Source organism: Urtica dioica, chromosome 2 (assembly GCF_054948205.1).
Source record: "Urtica dioica subsp. dioica isolate 48M chromosome 2, U.dioica_male_clone48M_v1_H2, whole genome shotgun sequence".
Lineage (NCBI taxonomy): Eukaryota > Viridiplantae > Streptophyta > Magnoliopsida > Rosales > Urticaceae > Urtica > Urtica dioica.
Genome location: NC_142757.1, coordinates 49708681 through 49714759, shown reverse-complemented (window position 1 = coordinate 49714759; position 6079 = coordinate 49708681). Strand labels below are relative to the sequence as shown.

Sequence of the window (6079 nt, the reverse complement as noted above, 5' to 3'; positions counted from 1 at the left end):
CGATAATATAATTTGATTTTTATTTGATTTTTAATGTTAGAATTTCATAAACGAAAAACAAAATAAAAAATAAATAATTAACGACGATAAAAATTAATAATTTTAAAAATCGAAAAAAAAAGTTTGTAATTAGCGACGACAAAGTCGTCGCTAATTATTAAAAAATTAACGTATTAGCGACGACTTAATCGTCGCTAATTCGCGCGCGAAATTCACCCGCGGGAATTAGCGACGATTAAGTCGTCGCTAAAGAATTAAAAAAAAATCTCGTTTAAACATTTAGGGACGACAAAATCGTCGCTAATATCGTCGGTAAATGTTTAGCGACGATTAATTCGTCGCTAAATATATTTAGGCACGGACATTTAGCGACGATAAAAATCGTCGCTAAAGAGATTTAGCGACGATTATGGGGTTATTAGCGACGAAAAAAATCGTCGGTAATGGTGAGATTTGTTGTAGTGAATGTATTTCATGTTGATAATTTTTGCTTCAATCTTTTCACTGATGAAGTATCGATCGATCTCGATATGTTTTGTTCTATTGTGGTGGACTGGATTTTTAGCTATGCTGAGAGCGGCTTGATTATCACAAAAGAGCTTGATTGGACCTTCGATGATGATCTTGAGGTCATCGAGAACTCTCTTCAGCTAAATGCCTTCACATACTCCGCTGGCTAAAGACCTGAGCTCATCTTCAGCACTACTTCGTGAGACAACAGACCGTTTCTTGCGTCATCATATGACAAGATTTCCCCAGACATATGTGCACATATCTGATGTTGATCGTCGGTCTGGAACATATCCGGCCCAGTCCACATCTGTGAACACTTCGATACCACGACTTTGTCTTTTCTTGAAGGAGAGACCTGTCTCTGGGGCAGCTTTGAGATATTGGAGAATCCTCATAACTGCGTCCATGTGAGTTTTCGAAGGATATATTACTCATGAATCGACTTATCATACTTACTGCGAATCCAATATCTGGTCTCGTGTGAGTGAGGTAGATGAGTTTTCCTACGAGCTGCTGAAATCTTTCTTTGTCGGTGGCGGCCTCGGTGGTGCGAGCTAGAAGTTTCACATTGGCATCCATCGTAGTGTCAACTGGTTTGCAGCCGAGCATGCCAGTTTCTTTGAGAAGATCCAAAGTGTACTTGTGCTAGGATACAGAGATGCCCTTTTTCAGATCAAGCTACCTCCATGCCGAGGAAGTATCCCAGGTTGCCGAGGTCCTTGACTTGGATGACAAAGTCTGCTTCAGTCTCTTGATCTCTTCTAGATCGTCTCCAGTGATGACTATGTCGTCTACATACACACTAAGGATGGTGTGCTTGCCTTGTGCGGAGATCTTTGAGAAGATTGTCGAATCTGCTTGACTCTGCTTGTAGTCGTAACGCTTGAGCACATTGGTGAATTTTCTGAACCACGCTCGAAGGGACTGTTTTAGTCCATATAGAGATTTTTTGAGTTTGCAGATTTTGTTGGCACCTTAACCATTGTCGAATCCTGGTGGGAGTTGCATGTAGACTTCCTCTTCCAGTTCGCCATTCAAGAAGGCATTCTTCACATCGAGCTGAATGAGGGGCCAATCTAAGTTGGTTGCTAGTGAATGAAAGATCATGATGGTGTTGGACTTCACGACCGGAGTGAACGTCTCTTGATAGTCGATGCCATATGCCTGAGTGTATCCTTTTGCGACAAGACGAGCTTTGAATCTCTCCATTGTGCCATCTAGATTGTGTTTGATGGTGAAGAGCCATCTACATCCAACAGTTCACTTGCCTGGTGGCATCTCGATGATGTCCCACGTATCATTCTGTTTGAGGGCTTGGATCTCGGCATGACTAGCATCTCGCCACGCTGGAATCTGAAGGGCTTCCTCGATGGATTGTGGCAATTTTCCTTCGTCTAACTTCGCCACGTAGGCTTGGTAGCCCGTAGATAGGTTCCCATACTACACATAATTCCCCACCTTGTATTGACCACACGACCGAGTAGGTTTTCTCAATGCAATAGGTAAGTCCGGAAATGAGGTGTTACCTTGTTCAGTATTGTCGCGGTTCAGGTTCGGAGAGACATCCTGTTCGCGAGCTTGTACCGGACTCTGGGTGATGTTCAGTTCGCATGGAGAAGGTTTAGAGGTTTGCGAGCTGGGAGTCAGAGGCAGACTGGGCGAGGTGATCATGTTTTGGACAGATGGGGGAATCAAGATCGGACTTGGGAGAACTGTGTTTGTAAGAAGTGGTGAACTAGGTGGACTATGAGACGAGGTGAATTCTGGGTTTATGATGAACCAATTTAGGAAGTCATTTTCAATATTATCCCCCTGACGAGTTGAATTGGCGAAGTAAAGACTTAACTCATGAAAAGATACATCCATGGAGACTGAATTTTTGTGACCAGGGTTCATAGCATTTGTAGCCTTTCTGAGTTGCTGAATAGCCAAGGAAGATGCATTTAAGTGAATTTGGTTCTAGTTTACCTAGGTTATAAGAATGGGTGAAGACTGAACAGCCGGATACTTTCGCTGTAGTGTTGAGATGAGACAAGAATGAGGATATATGTCGAGAAGGACTCGGGCTGGGATTTTGTAGCCAAAGATACACTAGGACAAACTGGAGCTTTAGACGCGACAAAAGTCGTGTCTAAAGCCCCAAAAGTCGCGTCTATATGAGCAATAGACGCGACTTCAGACGCGACTATGCTTGCGTCTGTATGTTCGTGTCTGTTGATCAACAGACGCGAGAAGTCGCGTCTGTTGATAGACACGACATTCAGACGCAACAACTCGCGACTAAATGTCAATTTTATTGTTGGCTCATACAGACGCGAGAAGTCGCATCTGTTGATAGACACGACATTCAGACGCAACATCTCGCGTCTAAATGGCAATTTTGTTGTTGTCTCAAATGCTTCCCACCTTTTGACGGGAGAGATACAGACGCGACTTCTCGCGTCTGAAGAGTTTTGTGAAACTTCTACAGACGCGAGAAATTGCGTCTAAATAAGTTCCCGCCAAGAAGCGGGAAATATATTAGACGCGAGTACTCGCGTCAAAAATTGTTTTTTTTATAATGGTTTCGCTGTGCTATAATGGTTTGAAATTTTGAATTTTATATATATATATATATACATATATATATATATATATATATATATATATATTACTATTCGTTTGAATTAGAATTAATGATTAAATTTTTTATTATGTTTGTAACTACTTCCACTAGCTATCAATTGGGCACTTAGGACAAACCAAATCAAGTTCAGATTCGTGTATATGAAAATAGCTATCTAGGTTTAACTTAAGATTTTGGATTTGCAACACCTAATCCGATTTTTTCATCAACAAAAAGAACACAAATCATAAAAATGCTCAAGAACAGGGGATCATATATGGGCAGCAATACTTAGTGGGAAAAAGACTTGCATTAATTATTATCTACCAAACACGTGGCCGTTTTTTTTAAACACTTTCTTGAGGAAAATAATCAAGTGACTGTTTAACATGTCTATGTGTAAAAATGTACTTGGGACTTGGGAGACGAGATAATGACTCTACAAAACATTTGGGATTGCATAAGCAAGCTAATAAGAATTGCTTCAAAGTAGCTTACAAGGTTGACACATCACTATTCTTTGAAATAACCAGACAATAATATCATTATGGCCATAATTCTCCAGCAAGTGAAATGGGGACAGATATTGAAAAGCTTTCGAGGTAGAGAGAACATATTCTTGTGAAACATAAGGGTTCAATCTTGCATGTGTCTTTTTAATCTTCTTGGTTTCTAAGAGCTTTATGTAAAATATATATTTTAAGGCATCTTATTTGAGACACACACGACCAAGCGAAGAGATGTACCAAGCCTGCGTTGAAAATAATACCAATTCAAAAAATTTTGTAACCTTAACAATTAACAAGTATTTTATTATTATTATGAAACAGGTATACAATTTTTAATTTTTTTTACCATTATTTGTCTCAATTAATCTCTTTCAAGTGAAAAAACATCTATAATTTTTTTTCTTCATAATTTGTATCCTAACCTGACGGATTTTTGGGCGAGTTGTGAGAAATTAAGGATCGATTGGCAGATTTATCGAGCGGTGGAACGGACGCGGTGGACTTCTACGAACCAGGCCTTGGACTTCGGTTTCTCAATTTCTTCGCAAACACGCCACTGAATGTTTGCCTGCACTGATAATCAAATCAAACTCTATGTAATCAGGACAATATTCTCTCAGTCACAGCTGCAACACATATGTATTTTTTCAGAGCTTCAAAAGACCATCAACACACAAGTAATCAGGACAATATTCTCTCAGTCATAACTGCAAAACATGTATTTTACAGAGCTTCAAAAGACCACCAACACACAAATAATCAGGACAATATTCTCTCAGTCATAGCTGCAAAACATATGTATTTTTTCAAAGCTTCAAAAGACCATCAACACACAATAAAAGAACACCTACAGAGTAAGATATAGAGAGGCCAAAAAAAAAATGAAGTAAGAGACACAAAAAAAAACTCATCTTCTGCCTAAAAGTACACTAATGAAATATCAAGCTGCTAATATGAATTAAGTTTCAATAATGAAAGACCAAGCTGAATATGAACATCGATATCTATGAAAATCTTGTGCAAAAGACATCAATAATAACTTGATATAAATGAGCCGTACCTTGATTCCCTCGAGTTTCTTTATAAGCCTTGGGATATATTCACTGCAATAATATCAAATGTGAAAGAATCAAACGTTGTCAACAATGGTACTTCAGATAAACTGAACAAAAAATGGAACTCTTGCTGATAAAAGAAAAGCAAACAGAGCCATTTTCTGAATGAATAAGTAACAAGTAAGGATAGTCTAAAACTAATAGAGAGACAACACAAGATAAGAAAAAAAATTAAAAATTAAAATGAAAAATGAAACCACGAAACGGTAAAAAAAAAAAGTACCGTCAACACACGCTGAATGCAGCGGACCAGCATCAATATGTTTCACCTAATCCGTTTACACAATAGCGAGAAAGAAAGAAACAAACAAAATACCATAAGCAGTTTTCGACTAATCTTTCCTAACATTCATATCTAAAACCTGTTCTTAGGTTTTTGGTCTTGGAATAATATAAGTAGAACTTAACTTTAGATACATCTCAATAACGCAATTGATACACTCTGTAGCATCAAACAAACACAAGCACAACCGCAGATAAAGCTCATAACATTCAGTATTTACACAAACACAATTCTATCTCAGAACATTTAGTATTTACCCAATGTTTAATATATGCCCAAACTCAGAGCAAGACACAAAATCTCACAGAGGAAAAAAAAGAAGCAAAAACGCACACAAAAAAATCAAATCAAATAACAATCAGAATTTCTAGGCGATCATACAAAACCAAAAAACATCCAGGCAACACTCATCAAATTCAACAAGCGATCAGACAAAACAAAAAAAACAATACTCTTCATCTGGACAGATTGAGTGAGAGAGACTCACCAGAACGAGTGGCGGAACAGCGGCGAATTTTTGGGCGGGCTCTGAGAGATCGATTGACGGATTTCTCGAGCGGCGGAATGATGGCGAACCTGAGACTTCTAGGAATTGAGGGAGCCGACTTCTGAGACAGAATGAGAGAGTGAGGGAGTGAGCGACACAGATAGAAGGAGAGAGATCGAATCACCTCAACGAGCGGCGGAGCGACGGCCGAAATCGCGCGGAGAAGACAATTTTGGATTTTTGGGAATCGCCAGACCTGGGTTGAGAGTGAAACCTGGGTTCGGAACGAGGGAGTGAGAGAGTGAGGACCTGGGTAGAGAGAAGGAACGAGAGAAACACTAAACACAAACAAGGCGGGACGGAGATGGCCGTCAATTTTCGGGAAATTGCATCGTACACGGAGTCAGGAAATCCCAATTTTTCGTGACAAATAAGTCACGAAATCCCAATTTTTCGTGATATATAAGTCACGAAAGTCCAATTTTTCGTGACATAGAAGTCACGAATTCCCATTTTTTCGTGACAAAGATGTCACGAATTCCCGAAATTTTGTGACAAAGAAGTCAC

At 39.3% G+C, this 6079-nt stretch overlaps 1 long non-coding RNA gene across 1 annotated transcript; it reads right to left on the bottom strand.

Annotated features, from left to right (window-relative positions):
- Window positions 1-4078: 4078 nt before the first annotated feature.
- On the bottom strand, window positions 4079-5602 carry LOC149405284 (uncharacterized). Its single transcript, XR_016294038.1, has 3 exons — window positions 5513-5602; window positions 4688-4730; window positions 4079-4200 (listed from the first exon to the last, which is right to left on the bottom strand). It is a non-coding gene; the product is annotated as an uncharacterized LOC149405284 (long non-coding RNA).
- Window positions 5603-6079: the final 477 nt, after the last annotated feature.